Source organism: Muntiacus reevesi, chromosome X (genome assembly GCF_963930625.1).
Source record: "Muntiacus reevesi chromosome X, mMunRee1.1, whole genome shotgun sequence".
NCBI classification, from domain to species: domain Eukaryota; kingdom Metazoa; phylum Chordata; class Mammalia; order Artiodactyla; family Cervidae; genus Muntiacus; species Muntiacus reevesi.
In genome coordinates, this window is record NC_089271.1 from 135,097,562 (window position 1) to 135,121,267 (window position 23,706).

General features: G+C 36.5%; 1 protein-coding gene across 2 annotated transcripts in view; it reads right to left on the bottom strand.

Moving 5' to 3' along the window:
• LOC136153283 (plastin-3) overlaps positions 1 to 22,942 on the bottom strand; it is a 91,180-nt gene extending 68,238 nt beyond the window's left edge. Inside the window, exon 1 of one of the 2 annotated variants that reach the window (XM_065914928.1) lies at positions 22,823 to 22,942. The gene's annotated coding sequence lies outside the window, so the exon portion shown is untranslated. The remainder of the gene's footprint in view (positions 1 to 22,822) is intronic. The other variant, XM_065914930.1, reaches the window with a different exon arrangement.
• Positions 22,943 to 23,706: the final 764 nt, after the last annotated feature.

Genomic DNA, 23,706 nt, shown 5'->3' on the forward strand with positions numbered 1-23,706 from the left:
AAAATTATATATATATATCTGAATAATCAGTTATTATGTCATCTGCTCTTTTAAGTAAAATTCATTTTGTTTTTTTTTAAAAATGCAGCTAGTTTAGCTTGCAATTCAAACAACTGCACAAGTGCTTTTCCTCAGGACAATCACTGTACATCCATATGCAGCAGAAATTTTTTTATGTACTTCCATTTCATCACACAGAGTATTGAAAAGATGTTTACCCAAGAGTTGAGATTTAAGAAAATCATTTTTTCCTGCTTAATCAAGAACATTCATTAATTAACTATATGGTATAGGTCTTTTTCGAACAGGATGGGTATGGTGTTGAATACAAAGACTAATAATACACTGTGGGGCCGCTGCAGTTTTACCCACTATTGCTCTTGTCAGTATACTGAAAAATCAGAGAACATCTTAGTGTTACTAAACAAGTAACTTTGATCTCCAAGGGACTCGATGGCATACTTCTTTATTGATAACTGGTGCTTTATTTACTAATATTTATGATGGAGTCATCCAATTTTAGAGAAACAAAGAAGCATAAAATCCATAGGTGTTTAACAAGACATTTCAAAACTGAGAATGCAATTACCAGAATAAGTTTTAACATGTGTTCTGTGCTGTTTAATTGCTAAAAGAAAAACTAATTCATTAATATCAATTCTGAACCTGATTGCAGAATCAGGTTCATGTCCCTGAGACAAGGGCTTATCATGATAGTGTAGTTTTTAGAAGCTTTTAGTACATTTTTAAAAGATTAAGAAAGGCAATATATTTGTTACAAAACTACTTAAAAATATCCAGCTTATATGTAGCAAATGGATTTTTCTTCTTATAATCAACAGGAGTTTCCTTCTCTAACACATACACTAGAAAAGAAAGGGTTTGAAAGTTAAACTCTGTATGAAATGCAGAAATTATTACTACTTTAAAATATTAAAAATGAAGAAGACTAGTATTTGTATGTAAAATAATAAGTAGGTTATTTTAAAGCAAATCCCAAACAACAATAAAGATGAAGGGGAGGGACTTCCCTGGCGGTCCAGTGGCTAGGAGTCCAGGCTCCCAAAGGAGGTGACCTACCTGAGTTTGATCCCTGGTCAGATAACTAGATCCCTCATGTGACATCTAAGAGTACTCATGTCTCAACTAAAGATTCCACATGCTGCAACTAAAGATTCTGCATGCTGCAACTAAAAGTTCCCACATGCCACAATGAAGATCTAAGATCCCACATGCCACAACTAAGACCTGATGCAGTCGAATAAAGAAAATAAATCTTTTTTAAAATCATTAAAAAAAAAAAAGAAGTGGAGAGAAAGGATGAAATATAAGAACATCAGATATTGATAAACTGTTGAAACTGAGGGGGTTCCTTATGCTGTTTTATTTTGTATGTTTAAAATTTTCCATAAAAATAAGTATTTTAAAAATTCCTTGAGCTTATAAAGTATTTGGTATTTTGGAAAACAAAAATAAAATTCTTGGCTCATATTCATTCATTGCACAAACACTGAATGAACATCCACTCTATAAAATGCACTGTACTAGATGGCATCAGGAAATAGAAAGATTTATGAAACCTGCCTTTTACACCCAAGGAGCTCAGGATGTCTGTGTCCATATATGTAATCGATTGCCTAAAATGGGTATAATGTCTCTACTATGACCATTCTAAGGGGTACTTACAGTATTTCAAAGCACAACTTGACCCAATGAATTGCAAATTATGATAATGCAATTTTAAGGGGGAAAAAGGAAAATGACATGAAAAGAAAATACAAAAAGGAAACTTAAAAAAAATAAGAAATGAGACTCTCTTTGGTTTTCCTCTATAAAAGGAAATGAACAAGAGATGTGAGCAAATATGGGCATGACCACATCATTTTTCCACCACAACCCCATCATCTTATTTCACTTCAGGACAGGAACCATCATGTCATCTCCTTTGAGTCAGCTCTTGTACTACTCACATAGGCAAAAATAACTGAGTAATACATCCACTTTCCATGGTGAACATTAAATATATTAAGTATTCTATAATTCTTCCAATAAGTGGAGATGGTGTTTATAAGTGCCTTATTTTAATTTTCAAGATTACTATGTCTATTCACACCCCCTTGTATAAATTAAGATCATCCTAAAGAAGAAATCCAAAAGTTAAATCAGTAACATTCCTCAGTTACTCAAGGGGTCTAATCGTAACACTGATAAATGAAAAATAAAAGCAAAACTGAAAACAATAATTTGCTTTAATTATCATCTTCCAGCTTATTGCCATATATTCCAAGCAAATGGTCAAATTTTCCCTGTTCAAACTTTGGGCAAAATGTGCAAGAGTTCTCAAAACTCATTCAATATATGCCTTTAAAATCTGAGTGACAGATTAAAGGATTTAAAAATCCTCTATTTCATCTTTAATATTTATTAAGCTCTATTAAGTGCAGTAATTTGTCTTTTCATCAATCTATCTCTAGTATTGAGAACAGTGCCTGGCACACAGTAGGTACTCAATAAGTGTCTGTTAAGGAGGGTGGGGGAGGAAAGATTGGATGAAAGTAATCAAAAGGTACAAACTTCCAGCTCTAAAATAAATAAGTACTAGGGATGTAATGTACAATATGAGAAATAAACACTGCTGTGTGTTATATACGAAAGCTGTTAAGACAGCAAATCCTAAGAGTCCTCATCACAAGGAAAATTTTTTTTTCTTCCTCATTTATATTTTGTATCTATATGAGATAACAGATGTTCACCAAACTTACTGTGATCATCATTTCATGAGGTATGTAAGCCAAATCATTATGCTGTACACCTTCAACTTAAACAATGCTGTATGTTAATTATGTCTCAACAAAATGGAAGAAAAAAATTCAGGAATAAATTTTTACTTTCAAATGAAAAAAAATTATGCTAAATAATATGTGATAATAACATTGCATCCTAAAAGAATTAAATTCACTGTCATTTGCTGTGTGGTTTTACATAATCAAGAACAAACCTGCAGCACTTTTAATGCAAATCATATAAATAAACATAAAAGACATCTACTCCTATTGGGGAAATTACAAAATAGAATGATTCTTGAGAGCTTATCCAGCCAAAGAAATGGTAGGTTACATCTTTCTAGTGGCACTGAATCCATTATCATATTTGACAGCTGAAATTATTTTTTAATTCTCCACTTTAGAAAATAAAGGCATTTCAGAGAAAAGTGGAATGGAAAGTATAAAGAACTCTGAATTTTATCAAGTTTTTCTTCAAAGTTGCTACACAAAGAAAAAAAAAGTCTCACTTAGCTGTCATGATCTCAATGCTTTAGCTTTCTTAACTTTAAAACAACTACTTTTTGACCTCACAAGCAATCACAAAACCTTCAAAGGGAAGAACTGCTTCAGCATTTCCTGTCTGCCTGCCCTAGCCCAAGATTAACCTTGTCAGTTCTTAGCAAGACTTATAAAACCCCCTTAAATGACTAATTCAGATAAGTGGTAACATGAAGCCAGAGTTTATAAGATGCTGGTTTATACTTGTTACCAGATGTAGCTATCACTTCAAAGTGTTAAATACATTCATGAAGAGGTTCAGATATATTTGCATGTGGAATACTTTCTGACTTCCACTATTATTGTGGAGACATGTTTCCAGAGGAAAAGTGTTGCCTTGTTGTCTAACAAAATGTCTTTAAGGTAGCCCAATGGTCACTTTAAAGACCACTAGGCACTCTGTCAGTCTAATTCTTTCCTTAACTCTTGCAAACACATACATATACACTTTCAAAACACACCACAGATAAATTCCATTTCTTTGGGAGCTTGTCATGAAACAGCCATCTTAAAGACCTATCTGAAAAATCCAAACATGTGTGTGTTTTTATAGTTTTGGAATGGCTTTTTTAGACAAGGAAAACAGTCACTGGCTTCACATAGTTTAGGGTTCCTTTGCAGGATAACTCAACAATTGCACTAGGTTTTCTGCCTCTATCCACTCTTCTCTGGTTATGTTAATCTTTGGTTATGTTGCCATTAGGGTTTTATTAGGTTAATTAAAAATGTTTTTTAATCTCCAGAGAAAGCTTAGGGCAACAACAATGGTTGCTATTTTCTACACATAATGGTCATTGTTAAGTTTGGCCCAACACAGCATCCTGAATACAATGTAGATTTATCCTTAAGATTGGCTGCAAAAATAACCACGGTCTTACACAGTGTTATATGCCTTTGCTATTCAAATGTCTGGGAGATACCCCATAACTTTTATTTTTGCTGAGATACCCCAATTGTATTTCGAGGATGAAGCTGAATCCATAAACATTACACTCCTGCTGGCTCAGATTTCTAGAGACTGAATTGTAACTGACCAGTCTTGCTTGCTCAGTATCTTATTTGGCAGTCTGGTAAACCTGGTCCAGCTAAAAAGTCTCATTCTAATTAATTCTGCCACAAATCAAATGGCTTTTGTGGCCTTTTTCTGCTAAAACTCATTGTTAGCAAAAAGTCATCCATACAAAGTAACTTCTTCCTTCTCCCAGTTTATCCCTCTCCCAGGTACTGTTACCTCAGAAATCGGCTAAAGCCATTAGCAGGATTCTTTTGATGGGGTAGACTATAGTAGGCTCACTGGCTCTGAAAGTTCTCTGCTTTAGAGAATGAGAATTAAACAGTCTCTCATTAGACCAAATTTTTAAAATGCTGATAAGCTATATGGGAAGAAAGAAGTTGGAGTATCTGTTTATGGTGAGTAGTACCATTATACTGCATTTTTCCTTAAATTACACTTTCTTTCCATCAGAAAATAGTTTTTGCTATAATGTGACTATTACCTAAACAAAGTTAGGAGTAGGTGGGGAAGAAAAAAATCACTGATATTAGTGGTGCTAATTTTTTTCAGTATTAGTTCTGTATTAACATAGACTGAATGATCATCACACATCATTTTACCAAGACTCCTCAATTCTTAAAATCTTAATACTGCCCTATATTTCAATTGACTGAATTTCACTTTGAAGTATTTCTCTTTTCTATTAGTTCTTTTATATTTACAGGAACTGCCTAATACCTTTATTTTTGAATGATGTCCTGACTTACTACTCTTAGATCACACTTTTATCCTTTCAGAACTCTGAAGACAATACTTAGTAGTAAATTTCACTGTAATAATTATATTAAAACTATGAGCTACATTTCTATAATATAGGTAAGTTTTCCTTATTGAGAAGTAATTGTGTTAATTGTGTTTAAGGTAGTATAACTGGACTGTGATTTTCAAATTCCTGCTTTCTGAGTGTAACCACTTAATACCATGTTTATAGGCTGCCAGCGATATATTTATTAAAACAATAAAAGCCAATTTAGAATATAAACAGGATGGGAAAGAGAGCCAGGTTGCTTTTTTTTTTTTTTTTTTGGTGCTTCCACCCTGAACCATGAAACAGAAAGAAGGGTAGAAAAGCTTATCTTGAGAAAGCAAGACAGAAATGAAAGCATGATCTCATTCCCTTTTCCCACACCCAAAAGCAACAAGGTGACATTTTCTCTTCCTCTCATCAGTTTAACAGTCCTCTTCTCTTTTTTTTAAATCCCTAATAGTAAGTTTTCAAATGCTTTTTTTAAAATTAAGAGGTTTACCAGATTCTTTTTGTAATTTTTAAGATTTTAGTTTTCAGCATCAAAGATCAAAGCATGAGAATGCACAAAAGTTCTCATTTAAAAACTTTTGATTTGCTATTTATGACTAACAAATACATACTGAGCTCCAACAACCTAAACTCCAAAGATTTGGGGGCATATTCTATTTTGCTCTTTGGGGAAATGCATGTGTTTAAAACAACAGAATAGGTAAACCATACTTTCATTAAGGCAGTAAATTTAGGAGTCCTGTAAAGAGAAATCTAATGGGGGAGGGTCTTTTAAAATTCTACAAAGAACTCTTCAAATAAGTTAAAGAACTTTTTAAATAATTTTAAAATTCAAAAACATAACAATGATTTAGAACTTGAAAGTTATACACCAAAATCAAGAATGTGTTATTCCTATGGAAAAGAAGTTTCAATTTTGGCCATGAAAAAAAGATGTCCAAGTTATATCTGAAGAGAAATGACCAATTAATATTTGCTCAGTGATTTAAAAATGATAAACATAGGAACCACTTTAGAAAATAAGACCTAGAATGAGACTACAGAAGAAATTAAATTGTCTTCTTTAAGACTGCCATTACCGTTTTTAACTAAATTAACATTACATATGCAATCTCAAAATTCTAATTTACTCATTATTAATGCAATTTCTATCGATAGCAGTTTTTTGTGGTCACAGTCCAGCTTATTCTAAAAATGTTTTGTGGAAAGGAAGTAGTTTTAGAACAGGTAAAAGATATTTAAAAATTAAAGTGGGTGGACTCTGTCTGCCTAGTTTTAAGTCATTTCTTGCAGCTACAGCAATCAGGATAATGTGGTTACAGAGCAACACACGCAGATCAATGCAACAGACCAGAGGACTCAGAAATAGGCCTACACAAATATGCTCAACTGATTTTTGACAAGGGTACAAAAGCACATCAGTGGAGGAATGGTGCTACAGGAACTGGACACCCATAAGAGAGAAAAAAATAAGAACTTTGACCTAGACCTCATTTTTTTATAATTTTGTGTAAAGATTTACACAAGAAATGAACTCAAAATGGGCCATAGATTTAAATGTGAGATGTAACGCCATAAAACTTTAGAAAAAAATTGAAAAATTCATCAGGAAGCATGTTTGGAGAAGGGACTTTAGACGTGACTCCAAAAAGACAATCTATAAAAGGAAATATAGATCAGTTTGGGCCTTGTCAAAATAAAGACTTTTGTTCTGTGAAAGACCTTGTTCAGAGATCAGAAAGACTAGTTACAGACTAGGAGAAAAGAGGTGTGTGTATACCACTTATCTGATAAAGGATTGTTATCTAGAATATATAAAGACCTCTCAAAACTCAGTATTTAACAACCCAATTAGAAAATAGGCAAAAGATATGAAAAGATACTTCACCAAGGAGGATAAACAGATGGGAAATGAACACATAAAAAGATGCTCAGCAACATTAACCACAGGGAAATTCAAAATGAAACAAAAATGATTTATCTCTACACTAAACAAAAAAGTGACAAAATCAAATGAAATCAAGGATGTGAAAAAACTGGACCATTCATATATTGATGGTAAGAGATTAAATGGTACATTTACTATGGAAAAACATTTTAGGATTTATAAATTTAAATATGTACTCCTATATGACCCAGAGATTTGTATTCTTTGGGCATTAATCTCAGAGAAATGAAAAGTTACAGTCACAGAAAAACCTGTACACAAATATCGATATTTGTAGCAGCTTTATTTGTAGCAGTCCACACTAGAAATGGCTCAAATGTTGTTCAATGTGTGATTGATTAAATAAACTATGGTACATTTACACCATGGAATACTACTCAGCAATAAAAAGAAAGAAAGTATCATTACACACTACTTGAATGAACTCTAGACAATTATGCTGAATGAAAAAAGCCAAAGATTGCATATAATTCTGATTCTGTTTATATATTTTTGAAATGACAAAATTATAGAAATGGGGAACAGATTACGGTTTCCAGAGGTAGAAAGAAATGGGACAGGTGTGGGGGAGGGAGAAAGAAGTGTGTGCTATTACAAAAGAGTAACAAATGGGATTCTAGCGGTGAAAGAACTATTTTGCATCTTGTTTATATCAATGTCAACATTGGCTTTGGTACTGTACTAAGGTCCTGCAAAAGGTTATTATTTGGGGAAACTGGGTAAACGGTACAGATCTCTCTGTGTTATTTCTTACAAGTATATGTCTACAATTTCTGCTAAGTAAAAAGTTCAGCTAAAAAAACTAACAGAATTAAACACGGAATATTGTATCATTAAATTGATGAGGATCAAAGAAGAACATTTACTTGCAAAAATTTCATATCTTTTTTTTTCATATCTTATTTTAAACATTATTTCCACAAAGTTTTCCGAAACACTATAGACATAACTACAACTATTTTGGTAGAAATATGAGTGACAAATCCTTCAACGTATATCCAACATATTGGCATTAGAGTTTTCAAAATTCTCTGGATGCAATACTATGTAGGAAACTCTTTAAGATCAGTGATTAGGACTGCAGCTTTGTAAGGATATGGTTGAAGATATAACCTAGAAAATAATTTACCATTTTAAAGCTATAACCAATGAATTCCCATTAGCTATGGAAGAGTTGGTCAAGTTAAATAATGCTGCTTAAGTCATAGGTGAAGTGAGTTTCAGAGAGTTATGTCAACTTTTAATAACACGACATTCCCCATTTTGTTAACATCTGAAAGAAAACTCCAATTAGTATAAATTGATTCATGGAGGAAGAGGAAGAGGCATTCCTAGTAAACAAAGTTGGACTCTGGATGTGATGTTTAAATTTACGGTGAGAAGGGTGACGGATTAGGTATCAGGAGACTCTGTCCCCCACCACCGCTCTACCACTTCATGATGTGGCAAGTCAAAATCAATTTCTTTGTTGCCTCATTTGCAAAAATCAGTGGCTGGATTAGACTCTGAGCTCTTCAAATAATGGCACATTATTTTATTTATCTTAGTGATAACAGTGCCTAGCACACTGTTGATCATTAATAAAGCCCTGTTAAGTGAATTAAGTAATGGAGTAGGAAATGTCAACCCACTTCAGTATTCTTGCCTGGAGAACCCCCATGGATGGAGGAACCTGGTGGGCTGCTGTCCACAGGATTGCAAAGAGTGGGACACAGCTGAGTGGCTAAACACAAAACAAATGAATTAAGTATTGAAATGCATATGTGTATGCTAAGTCCCTTCAGTTGTGTCTGACTCTTTCAGACTCTATGGACTGTAGCCTGCCAAGCTCCTCTGTCCATGGGATTCTTTAGGCAAGAATACTGGAATGGGTTGCCATTTCCTTCTCCAGGGGATCTTCCCGACCCAGGGAGCAAACCCACGTCTCTCACATCTCCTGCATTGGCAGGCAGGTTCTTTACCACTAGTGCCACCTGGAAAGCCCCAAGCAATTAAATAGGAAGTTCAACAGGAAGTTCTAAATGGGTCTCCTGGAAATTATATCTTTTCTTGACTGAACTACAGCCCTTCTCTCTCAAGGAGGCCTATCCTTTCCTAGTGGGTTTGCAAGGTGCTAGCTGCCCAGAAGAATAAGGCAACTAGGCCCAGGAAATTCTCTGTGGGTCGAATATAGAAGATAATGGCCGAGATTGGTTCTAGCCATCATTACCTATTTTGACCAGAAGGGTTCTTACAAGAAAAAACTCTGTAACTGAAGGTGATTCTTTTTCATCATCCTTGGATGATAATCCCTCCTTCTCATGTTCATCCCTAAAAAGTCAAAAGGTAAAGACTCCTTCAAACGTCATGCTGCACTTTCTAAATGTAAAACACCAAGCTCTTCTGAAAATGTCAAGTGTCAAATGTATTCAGTATTATTTCTGGATAGATACACAAGAGACTAGTACTAATGGTCATGGGGATTGGAGTCAGAGGCACATTTCTTTTCTTTATGTCCATTTATAGCATTTGAATTTTGTTCTGTGTTTATATTTCATATTTGAAGAATAATTTTAAAAAATAAATATATTAGATATGCTCAATAATGCTTTAGGTTGACTGAAAACCACTATGTTTCAAAGCATTTTTCATTTACTTCTGCAATACTTAATACTGCTTACTTTTGATCCTTATACTAGGTGTTTGATAAATGTGTTTAAACAAGGCATTTTGGATAAATCTATTATATAAAAAGATTTTTTTAATGTGATTATATGACTTTTACAGATTTTCCATTATTCAAGTAAAAATATTAAGGAAAAAGTTAGTATTGGGAACAAGTTGATAATAAGCTACTAAGCTTCAGGAAACAGGAAAAAATAGCTTCACTTAGATGTAGAAATCAATACTGCTCAGAGTGAAAGCAAGGATGTGCATTAACAGCAGAGTAGTGATACATGAAATATTATCTTGTCAGTACCACTTCTAATGCATTAGCTGACCTGTAGTTAGACATTTAATATTAACATGTCCCATTATTCATAACAGCCAAACAGTGGAAACAACCCAAATATCTATCAATGGATGAATGGATAAACAAGATGTCATATATCCATACAATGGACTATTATTCAGTCATAAAAAGGAATGAAGTGTTAATACATGCTATAGTTTCAATGAACCTTGAAAACAATATTCTAGGTGAAAGAAGTCACTCAAAAAAGATTATATGTTCCATTTATATATGAAAGTCCAGAACTGGGAAACCTGTAGAGACAGAAAGTAGATTAGTGACTGCTTGGGGTTGGAGAGATAGGTGCCTGGGGAGAGGGATAGCTTAAAAGTATGAGGTTTCTTTCTGAGGTGATGAGAAGGTTCAAAAACTGGTGACAGTCATACACATCTGTGTATATACTAAAATCCACTGAACTATAGAATTTACATGAGTGGTAGAGAATGTGAATTCTATCTCAATAAAACTGTTTTAAAAATGAAAAATATGAATATATCACAATTTCCTTTTTGATCCTAAAGTTAAGCAGTTCTCATAATGGAAGTGCTATCTGTAACATTCATTCCTGACCATTTAAAACAAGTCAGAGGAAGAAAACCAAAGAAGCCCCTTGCTTAGTCTTCTGATAGGTTCACATCATGATGTATTTTATTCAATTATGATTCATAAGCTATCAATTTGTTGATTAGGTTTTCACAATTTAATCTTTATTAGCAAAGGCCTCTTTCAAATGTATTTATGGAGAACTGCTATGTGCCAGGTGTACTGTGAAAGAATCAGGAGAATGGGTTTATTTTCCTTTCTCTCTAGAACAGTGTTTTCCATGGTGCATGGCAGGAATTTAGAGCTATCTTTGAAGCAAACCATATACAGAGGACATAGTACATCCAGATATAGTGCATCCATTTGATCCTCTCCCATCAAACAGAATGATGACCACATTTGGAATCCTGGGTCATTTCAAAGTCTGGGACAATCAAGAAGTTCAAGGCAGAAAATTAAGGTGTCAGCCCTGTGTGCAGGGCTTCCATGGTGGCTCAGATGGTAAAGAATCTGCCTGCAAATGCAGGAGACCCAGGTTCACTCCTGGGCTGGGAAGATCCCCTGGAGAAGGAAATGGCTACCCATTCCAGTATTCTTGCCTGAAGAATTCCATGGACAGAGGAGCTTGGCAGGCTACAGTCCATGGGGTTGCAAAGAGTCAGACACGACTGAGACACTAACACTTTTATACCTGTGCACATGTGCTCAGTTGCTCAGTTGCGTTGACTCTTTCCGACCCCATGCACTGTAGCCCATTAGGCTACACCTTTGCCCAACCCAGGATAAAACCCAGATCTCCTGCATTGCAGGTGGATTCTTTATCGGCTAGGTCACCAAGGAAGCCCCATTATACCTGTAGTTACTTGCTATTATCCTTGACTCAGATAAAACTTAACAGAATGCTGTACTATAGAAAGTATGAGAGCTACATGTGCAAGTAATGGTGAATCAATGTTTTTAGAGCTTCTGCATACATGGATATTTCCACAGCTGCAGAACCAACTACTGCAGAAGTACATGCTGTGCACAACATCTACAATTTAGTAAAACTGGAAAGAATTTTATTTTTGTAAAAACTAAATGGGGAGTGGCTCACTTTCTTGCCAAAGGGCTATTTTATTCCAAGACACTGGTGTCTGCTGACCTTCATTTATAGGCTGAGCAATGTTCTATTTAAGTGAAATTAACTCATGGTGGGCACTTTTTCTAGGATGCAATAATTATTGCAAAGAAATAACAATGTTTAAACTTGATTTGTTCTTAGTTTAGATTTGATTATATTGCGTTATACATGAATGTCTTTGTTCACACAAGGCTTAAATTTAGAAATTATTTTATGTTGAGAAAAAAGGCCATATTTAAGTTCCTTTTCTACATGTAAGAATATTTTTAGGTTTTATGAAATCCAGTATTATGTCTTTTCTTCTAGACTACAGGAGTATCTTACCATCTTTGTAGCCCTAGCACCTAGCAGCTTTCATTATACTTATTTTAGTTAAATGATGAAAAGAATTCCACAAATACACTAATTAAGGCATTGTCCATGTTACTATATTTAGCTAACTCTTACTCAATCTGTAGTTTGCACTATCAGCAATATGTACCTGAGGACTTTGGGCATATTTTAAAGTTTCCCTGAGTTTTACATCTTTTTATAAATGCCTTATAGGCCTGCTTTTATATAATCCTTACGCATTTCAAAGTACTTGACATAGCAACATTCCCTTCATCTTTACACAAACCCTCTCTGGTTAGGGAAGTTTGCCATGATCTGCTTGCTCCTATAAATATATTCTAGTTTGTTTTCATTTCAGGAGGGGGGCAACTAATGCCAGAAAATTTTGATTTAGGATAAGATACCAAATGTATGGGCTGGCTTATATCTTTACACATGTTACTCTATCAGTATTACTTTTTGGCTATCTATACTTAATGTTAATTTGGCTATATTGTTTTTTAATTATTGTAAGACAAAATATAAAATTTTAATTATTCATAACCACTTGCAAAAGCTATTCAACTGTAGCTTTAAACTGGAGACCCACAAACTTCTCAAAATATTTGTTGAATGTGTCAATGTCCTTCATCATTTCCTGGTTTTTGCTTTTGAAAACTTCCACTAGAGGAAATAACGGGCATCGTAAATTTAAAATGAATATGTTTTGGATTCACCCATGACTAAGATTCTGATTTAATTTATAACTCTCTGCCTTCCCCAGCATTTTAAGTTTTGACTGATTTAATTTCTCTTTTCTCCTATTTTTCAAAGTTAAACTTTTAAATATTCATGTTTATACTATTTCTACTATTGTAGAAACAAACACTTAAGAACTTGAAGTTTTTTTTCCCTACCCTCCAAAATAGGCATCAACATTACCAATTACCTTCCATCCAGATCTAAGCTAAATTTGTTAGTAGCAATGAGTTTACAGTGGTATCTGTAATATATTAAAAGAGTATCATTTCCAATTTTCGTTTGAGGGTGAATTTAGACTGCTGGATGGCATATCCTCATAAAAAGGCAAATGGTAAAAGGGTTTCTAGCTAAGTCAAGAGGCTTCTTCAACCTGGAACATTGTTAAAATCCTCCACATGTGTAATGCAAAGCATTAGGAAGTCATATTTTCACAATACCATTAAATAAAACAAACAAACAAAAAACCCTATCTTATTTATCTTCAGTGGTGATACTTAAGGGGAAAAAAGAGTATATCAGAGGAAAATGAAGAGGTTGCTACAGACACCTGATAAAGATCACCTAAGGCAACATTAATTGACCTATAAATTGGTGGTGCCACATGGTTTGTGGGATCTTAATTCCCTGACCAGGAATCCAACCCCTGCTCTCAGCAGTGAAAGCGTGGATTCCTAACCATTGGACCGCCAGGGAAGTCCCCACTAGTTTCTTTATAAATGTTCTCCTTTAATTTTAAGCACAACACTAAAACAAGTCATATCATCCCCATTTTATAGATAGTAAAACTGAGGTTTGGAGGAGTTACAGAACTTCCCCAATGTCACAGAGATATAAAACGGCAAAGCCATGGGAACCCACATTTTATACTAAACTCCAGTCTGACTATGAAATATAGCGTGTACATAATACCTCTGAGAACAAAAAAAGGAGGTGGTGAGAATGAGTTGTGTGGTCAGACATTTTCTACATCACTTCTGGGTCATCAGAGGATGCCCAGAACAACATGGTCCTTAGTTCCACCGGTGAACTGGAGGAAGGAAACAAACATCCGAGAAGGGTCTATGAAGCAGCATGTGACAAGTTTAGAGAGAGAGATGCAGAGTGCAATGAGTCATTTAAATATACAAAATATTTGTTAAGTGTTGTAATTGGGGGATTCACTATACATGAAATCTAGGCACAAATTAACTGATGGCACCAGAAATTTTACCACTATTTGATCTCAGTTTAGCTATTTAAGAAACTTGAATGAAATATAAAACTAAGTTTATTGAGCAGTGTCAAAGTACAGGCACACCTCATTTTATTGAACTTTCCAGATATTTCACTTTTTACAAATTGAAGGTTTGTGGCAAGCCTGGATCAAGTGAGGAATCTATCGGCATCTTTTTCCCAACAACCTTTTCTCATTTTGTGTCACATTTTGGGAACTTCCACCATATTTCACAATTTGTCATTATCATTATATTTGTTATAGTGATTGGTAATCAGTGATATTTAATGTTACTAGGATACACTGAAGCCTCAGATGATTAACTGGCATTTTTTAAACAAAAAAATATTTTTAAATAATTAAAAGTACATAAGTACTTTTTAAAAGACGTTATGCTATTGCACACTTAATAGATTACAGTATTATACACATAACTTTTATATGTGCTAGGAAGTCAAAAAAATTGGTGTAACTCACATTATGGTGGTAGTCTGGAACCCAACTGATGTATCACTGAGCTGCAACTGCACAGCCTGAGATAAAAAAGTCTATCGACAAACAGAGCCATTTGTATGTCTGTGAGTCTATTTCTGTTTTGTAAATAAGCTCATTTATATTGTATTTTAGATTCCACGTATAAGTGATATCACATATTTGATGATATTTGTCTTTCTCTGTCTGACTACTTCACTTAGTATGATCATTTCTAGGTCCATCCATGTTGTGGCAAATGGCATTATTTCATTCCTTTTATGGTTAAGTAATATTCCATCACATATATACACACACAGAGCACATATCCATTCATCTGTCAGTGGACATCTAGGTTGTTTCCAAGTCTTAGCTATTGTAAACAGTGCTGCTATGAACATTGGAGTATGTGTATATTTCCAAATTAGAGTTTTCATCTTTTCCAGATATATGCCCAGGAGTGGGATTGCTGGATCATATGGTAGTTTATGGTTACTAAAGGGGAAGGGGGGAATAAGTTTGAGGTTAACATACACATACTGCTATATATAAAATATAAAACAAGGACCTACTATACAGCATAGGGAACTACACACTATCTTGTAATAACCTATAATGGAAAAGAAACTAAAAAAGAATACATATGTATAAAATTGTATCACTTTGCTTATGCCAGAAACTAACACAACATTGTAAATCAACTATACTTCAGTAAGAATAAATTAATAAAACAAAAAAAGAACCTCTAAACACAGCCATTTAATCAACTTCAGGATTAAAAGTTTCTTTAGGATACTGAAAGTTTCTGGTCACAAATAAGCTTTCTGTACTTGAACAGAGTTTTACAGCAATCTGAAATCTAAAGGTTAATTAAATATAAACCTGTCTCCCTTCCCCCAATAACAGTTCCGTTTCAAAAAATAGAACTTCCTATGATTGTGCACCCCACAGGATTCTACTTCATCCTGCTTTGCACCTGCTAACTAGATCAGAGGAAACCACAGTATTTCTAAGACATATACTTTACCTAAACCAGCTCCAGTTTAGTCACATACAAAACACTATATAAAGAATGGCTTTTTGTTTTCCTGAGTGCTGTTCTTTGAAATCAAGGCTCTTTTTAGGTAAGCCAGTGTTTCAACTTCAAAGACTGTCAAAGGAATTCATCTTTAAAAACAAAAAATCTTTGCAAATTTTCTTCTAAATACTTATCCCAAAGAAATAATCAGAGTCACGAAATGCTTTTTGCCCCAAGATGTTCACTGAAGTATTATCTATAACACATGGAAAGGAAAAAAAAATTCCAACAACCTGGAATTAGTGAAATAAATTATGAAATCTCATGCAGTAATTGTAAATATTTTCAAAAATATCTTTTTACATGAAAACATTTTCACAGTATAATAAGTGAAAAAAAGAGATACAAACTGTATATACAACACAATCCCAATTTTAAAAATATTTAACTTTCTATACAAGAAACATTAAAAAATATGAACAGGTGATATGATTATGAGTAATCTTTACTTTTATTCTTTATAAAAATTTTTGCTTTCTTCTAATATTTTTACAATGGGCTTATATTTTTTAATCCAATGTAAAGTTATTAAAAACTTCTGAAATGCACACTACTTAAGACACTTTTCCAGCAGATTAACTAAATATGCCTATTGACTATTATAGCAATAGGACATACCAAAGGAATCATCTCTTGTCATTTTTACCTCTGAGAAAGCAGTCTTAAATGGAAATTCTTCCTCACTGAAATACAAACTCCAAAATGTCAAAAAGACATCAAGAAATGGCAAAAACAGGGACATATAAGCAAGTTTTAGATACAGAAAAAAAACTTTAAAATGACATTCATCTATAAAGGACAATGTATTAATATTATGATTCAGTGTCAATAGCAGAATGTCAATCTGAGCACAACACTATGTGATTAGAGTGTATAATGTAGAATGCAATAATATGAATATTCAAAGCTATTATACTGTCCTCACAAATTCTATTTTATAAAAAGCATTTATATCTTATATAAATATATATACACATATAAATTAAAAACAGCTTAAGAGAATCAAAGTTTTATTTTCAATGACTGGGTTACAAGGTTACAAAAAATGATTTGCTATTGACTCTTTTAAACCAGAGATGGTAGAAATAAGAGATCAGATTTTACAAAAGAAAATGATTTCTTTTAGCAAAAAGAATCTTCTCTTCAGAACTAGCCACACGATACCAGGTAATTTCAAAAGTCCTTTAACTCAAGCCTTTCTGCTTATTTCATTTTCATTAGGTACTGTTACTTCACAAATGATATTTTAACAAATGTTATCAAACATAATTTTAATAAAATAAAAACATATGATAATGCAAAGAATGACAGAGTTAAAGAACCATTATGTAACTGGCAAGTTCAATGACAACAGACATTGAAAATTAATTCCAAGTTAACAATTTTGAGAGCAGGGGTTGAAAATGACCTAGCCCAAGGCTTGTTTTTCAAAAAAACAAAAAAAGGGGGGGATTGAAAATGACCTAGCCCAAGGCTTGTTTTTCAAAAGAAAATCTACATTCACTTCTCACCTTTTCTGTGTTAATGATGGCATTACACTTAAACAAACAGACTATCTCCTTCCTTCATTATGCACTTTTCTATACTTACATACACAATTTAGAATGCAATTACACGGAGAAACATTGGATTTTTCATGTGCAATTTTACACAAAACCTCCTATAACAGGCAATCACAAAACTAAGAATGAAGTATGATAAGCCAAAGTACTTTGTAAGCTTTAGCAATGAATGCCAAAATACTGCTCGATAGTTGCCTGGGAAAAGTAAGGGGAAAAAAAAAAAAAAACCACCACATTAATGGCTTTAACGGGCTACTTGGCACAATATTTGAGAGAAAAGAATATAACAAAGTATGACACGTATAGGGCTTAATGCTCTTGTTATTAACCATTTCTCTTATTTTTCATTATATTATGTCTGGCTTTATTTCTCCTTAGCTTGTAAAAGTGGATGGTTGGAGACTATTACAGACAAGTAAAAATGTGGCAAAACTTAAAGTGATGAGAATTCTATTTCTGCAAACTCTTGTTAAAACTTTGGTGCTTATATGATATACTAGTACAGTACTTTGAATTTATATAGCACCTGTCTGCTGAAGAGCCAAGGCTTACACAGCTCATTTATCCTTTCAGCATCCCTGTGAAATATGCAGATTGGAAACAGATGGTTTACAAATAAAGTATAATCCAGATATGAACACAGAGAACTTCCATAATTTACTTAAGATGGCCTATCTGTGCAAATTGTAGAGGATTAAAAGAACCTGGAGTTTTTTCCAGTAAACAACACTACCTCCTTATCATCAAACCAATTTCTACACTGCTAAGAAAAATTAAGCTTTCTTATAATATAAAATCAGAAAGTTTAATGTGCCAAAAACCTCTGATAAGGAATGACAGAAATGGTCTATACTTTAAAGAAAAAACATTAGTCATGGCATAAACCACCGGTGTATAGTCATCAATCTTCCAACAAGGTATTTAGCTTAAATACAGTTGCTTCTCAGGTGGTGCTAGTGGTAAAGAACCCGCCTGCCAGTGCAGGAGACATAAGAAACTAGGGTTCAGTCCCTGGGTAGGGAAGATCCCCTGGAGGAGTGCATGGCAACCACTCCAGTATTCTTGCCTGGAGAATCCCATGGACAGAGGAACCTGGCACCCTGTAGTCCATAGGGTAGCAAAGAGTTGGACATGACTGAAGCGACTTAGCATGCAATATAGTTGCATTAAAATTGGCAAAAAAAATCAACTGATAAATAAAATTGAAATAAGCCATACTATTTCTATATAAAAGACACAAAGTCCTTGAGCCATGCCCTCAGTTTATAAATGAGAAAATGTGTGGTGTCTGGCACATGTATGTACTCAATGTTATATAATAATGTAATAATCTTTAGTGGCTTTCTCAAGGTCAAATTATGAGTCAGTGTCAGAACCATGTCTAGAATGTAGTTCTTCTGAAGGAAGTCCAACATACTTCCTCCTTACCATTGTAATTTTCATTTAACAGCAATGCTTTTTCATCCCTAAAGCAGTTTATACTCAGCAATATTTGTCTTTCAAGTGCTAAGAATAAGGCAAATTCAATGTTATTAAACATATTAAAATTTTGGAAACTGTCACCTCCATAACTACCAGTTGGCCCAAGAATTATCAGATCTTTTCCTGAGACTGACATTTCATTATTAGACTGTTTTTAATATTTCTAGACCATAATTTTAACCAAAGCTCTCTCATAACTAAAAACAGCGAGTCCTGGCCACTGGTATCTAAAAGACCTTCCAACAGTATAATGTATCCAAAAAACCTTTGAAACCTCCAACACATTGAACATACATTATATGGTATGTCATTCCCTAGAATAATTATACAGACTCAAAATGTGATCTAACTGCTTTCTTCTAAACTGAGTTTTATTATTTTCACACATCAAACTTTCCCCCCTGGATTACTTTTCACCAAAACAGCATGAGCAATTACAAAGTGATTCCAAAAACAGATACCCAAGTCGTCATGTACTGATAGATGTTAGATGTTTGTTTTCAATTTTATATCTGCTACTTCTGGAATCTATACTAAACAGCAAAAACAAACAGTTCGGCATATACATTCCACCTAGATTATGATAAATTCTGATAAGGAATGACAGAAATGGTCTATATTTTAAAGAAATAACAGTCACACAGTAGCAAATTCACTAATTTATCATATGTGCTAAGAATATTATTATGTCAGTATATTTCTTGGATAGGCAAACAGAAATGCCTAAAACAGAATATGGAAAAATTGCAAATGGATTTCTTTCCTTTTCTCTGTCAGTTTCACCAAAAATAATCTCCTTAGTGCTCAAACACCATGGCAAAGCTACTACCCACTTCATTTCAGTAACAGTCACACTGTTTGCCTTGGAGAGACATCGACTCAGTGGACATGAATTTGAGCAAACTCCAGGAGACAGTGAAGGACAGGGAAGCCTGACTTGCCACAGTCCATGGGGTCGCAAAGAGTCAGACATGACTGAACAACAACAAAAATTTCCATGTAGTTCCTGATAGTGCCCTGAATACTGACATTCTGCCAGTATAAATAGTCACAGTTAAGTCTAATGTACTTATAACCATTTGTAGAAGAAACTTAATCTCAACCCAAATATTACTCACTAGTTATAATTAATCCTTTTACCCAAAATTAATTAAGCCGAGACAGTTTTAGCAATTGACCCTAAATGATGCCATCAGATTGGAGTCCTTCGACCTGAGTGTTGATTGTGTAAAATCAAGTTGTTGGTTAGTTGCTAGGTATTGTCCCACTCCTTTGCGACCCCATGGAGGCAAAGCTTAATTTATTTGGCTCTCCCACCCCAGACAGAGTTTGATCACTTTCTAGATCTAACAATAGAAATTAAGTATTAGACTCATAATCCTCTAATTTTAATGAAAGCCTGGGTTCATTAGATACTACCACTAAAAAATGAAGTCAGTAGTTTTAAACAAGTGGACGCCTCCGAGACAAAAGACTGGACAGACAGCCTAGTGAGGATCCTGTTTTGACATGAGTTAATATTATTTTAAAAAGAACTTAACTCCCGACCACTTTAACCTAGTTGGATAGTTGTACTCTTTCTTTTTTTAAGGTTAAATATTTATTAGTTCAATCTAAAATTATATTATCACCTCACTTCCACTAGGGGGGTCTATCTAGCAGTGTGTCCTTAACTCCCAATTAACTCAGGTGCAGCTTGAGTCCACTTCCAGCTAATCTGTGCTGCCAGGTTAAGCCTGGCGGTCAGAGCTATGTGCTTTAAAGTTGTTCTAGTTTTTAGGCTCAGAAACCCCCATGCACAGCATGAAAATGGAGTGCTCAAGTCATCCAGAGGTTGCTGCAGTACGTAGACAAAGGGTTTTTGGCTAAAGCATACAAAGCCAAAATCTCTTAACTGTTCCCAGCTTCATTTTTAGCTGCCCTAGTTGTTTTCAAGACTGAATATGTGTCAACTGGATCCATTTTTGTAAATAAGTAAAGCTTTTAAACTCTTGACCTCAGGGGTTCTGCTGCCCATTTCTGTACTCTGCAATATATAATCTAAATCACAAAAACCATAACGTTTTCCAACAGCAGTCTTAACTTAGGTCACTTGGGTGGGTATTGGTCATTACAGAAGTTGTTTCTGTGGCATCTCATTATTGTGCTAAAGTATTGGCAGGCACAAACCCACACAGCTCCATTTCTCAAATTTAGTGTCCACTGTTTTTGTGCCTTATTTCTGATCCAATTTCAAATCACAGTAACTGATGGTTAATTTTAGCCAAGAGATTATCCACCACTTTAAAGCAGATGCCTAATATAGAGAACAGTTCAACTGGAATATAGGCCAAACCCAGGTACATGGACAAAGCCTAATTTTTAAAAACACCATCTTACAGGATGTGGCTTCAAATCAATCATTTCAGAATGAAACAGGGCATGAATAAAAGGACAATCTTCCCAGGAAATAATTAGTAAGATATTTTTAAAATTTAGAAAAGCCATAACTAGATTGAAGAGCCACAGGGGAGACACATATCCCAGCACAAACATGTTTCAAGCCCTTGTTTTAAAAACAGCTTCTGTTTTTATTCTGGATAAAATCTGAGCACCAAATTCCCTTTCTGTTCCCCTCATTCACATCCAAGTAGAATTCCCTTGAGTGGAGGCTAGTTCACACCCTCTCCCCTTTTTGGTCGCGTATTTTTGGGAAAATGGACTTCAGCCATTACATTCCAGTTTTAAAGTCAAAAGAAGTCATGTGACAATGACCCCAGGGGCATCAGAGACTTGAGGCACGTGATGCCAATTGGCATGTGTGGGGCTTCCGCCACTATGTTGGAATTCGCTCTAAATTGCAGCTTCAGGATCAAGTTTAGGCGCCCAAATACACTGTGACATCTTATAAAGCGGACTATCTGCTTATCTCTCAGTAGTTTTTCATTTCACCTAGGTACCTACTGTGCGGCCTGCCAGGCTCTTTTCCCAGTCCCCACCCTCATTCCTGGTAACAAGTCAGGTACTCCCAGCATCCTGTCTGTCTGATCCTAAATGGCGAATTAATTCTAAACTCAACCTTGAGCACCAACAGGGATGTCGTGCAAATCGGGTGTGGAGCAAGAAGCGTCGCGTACGGGAAGTGTCATAAAGCCTTAAGTCCACTCCACCTCCCAGGCTGGGATCTCCTGCCCAGGAGCCCGGCGGTCTGAGCCGCCAGTCCATTAAAGTCAGTAGCAGCGGCGGCGGCGGCGGCGGCAACTTTGGGACTGGCGAGAAGCCAGGGCGCGGGTGGTCGGCGTTCCCCGCCCCGCCTCTCATTAGGGCCCTAAGTTCTGCGGGTGCGGAAAAGTAAACACCCGTCACTGTGCTGTGTGGGAGAAGGGGGATGTTGCCCCTCTCCCACCGCCCTTTCGACTCCGTCTCCCGAGCGGCCGGGACCGAGTGCGCTCGAGGGTGCGGAACCAGAGGGGCTGAGAAAGAAGCAGACAGGGCGGCGAGGAATCGGGAGAGTGAAGAACGGAAAGGTGCTGTCCTAAAGGCATGGGGATGTCCTGCTACTGAAAGGAAAAAAAGTGCTTACTCATAGGGAGACGCGGTACGATCGCTAAGCCATCGCTACTGGCCAGGGAAGCAGGCGGAAAGCAGGCAACCAGAGCCTCGTTCTCTCCCTGGGGCGCCGCACCCCGTGGAGCCGGGGGCCGAGGTGAGCCTGCGAGGTCACCGGAGGCGGGCGAGCGGGGGCTGGAGACGTAGCAGGCGGCGGGCTCCGGGATTTCCTGAGTCCGGAGCCGGCGGAGGCGGCGGGAGGAGGGTGGCAGTAGCTGGAGGAGGACGATCGAGGGAACTTTAGGCGCTGGGTTTCTACTTTGGGGCCGCCGCCGGTAAAGGGGAGAAGGGCAAGGGCTGGCGTCAAGGACTCCAGCCCAAGGTTGGCAACAAGTTAAAAGCAACTATTGAGAAAACACCATCTCCCCAGTGAACGTCAGAAAATGTGTTTGCGGCGGGTAGCGGTCCTGAGGAACATTCGGTCACTCCCACCCATCCCTGCTGTGAACGGTCGCTTTGGCGCCCAAGGCTGGGACAGAAATCTCTCCAGCCTCCCTCTCAGGCCCCCGCCCCCCATGCCGGGCATGCTCCCGCCGAGGTTCCTGGAGATGCTCTCCTCTGGACCCACTCCTGCCCACGCTCAGAGACCCTGCTCCCCTCGTGCCCTCCTGTACCTGCAGAGCACTTAAAAGTCGCAGAGTACCGGATCTGGCCCGACTGTCTCCTTCCGACGCACTCAGACAACTTCTGCCGCTCGGAATTCTTGCGGCTGTGGTTCTAAAGCCAGCGCTCCCGCCCCTTCTGCCAGGCCCTCCGCCCCTCGGCCGCCGCCATTGGCTCGGGTGGTGCTAGCAGTCGGCCTGGGAACCAGGAAGGGGATTGGGCCACGAGCCTGTCACATCATCTGGGTGGGGTGTTGGGACGCCTGGCACAGGGATGGGCGCCCTGGAGGGATGGGGACAGTAACTGCGGCTGGGAGCGGAGACTGGTCCTCTGCTCCTTTTCTCCCCTTTACTAGCTCCGAAGAGACTAGAAGTCCTCAGAGCCTGGCTGGGGTACCACGTTCCCAAAAATCGTGTAGAATAAATGAAAAGATGAGAATGTGGGAGCGAGAGTTTGAACGTTACCAAGACCCTATTTAAGTCTAGAGAGTACAGTTTCAACGCAGAATCGTAAAAAGAATCTGGACATGGGAAGGGTTGTTATTAGTACGCATCAATAGTCTCTTCGGCTCCGATCAGCTCAGGTGTGGAGCAACTCAGAGGGAAAACCTCAGCAATCTTCCCTTTCTAACTAGTTCTCTGGAGCAGATATATGAACAGGACGAGGCTTTCATGTTTTGGGTTTCGTGCCAAGTAAATTTTTGGCCAAAATCACCTGTGTGGTCTGTTTGTCCATGCGGAAAGGAGTGAGAGGTGGAGGTGGGGAGGGACGTGAAAGTTACATGGTTCCACTTGTTTGACTGTAAATGGATGTCAATACTCATCAGTCTCCTTTCACCAGAGAAAACTTGGAGACATGCTCCTGCTTCCTAGACTACCTTTTCTTCTTCTTGGCC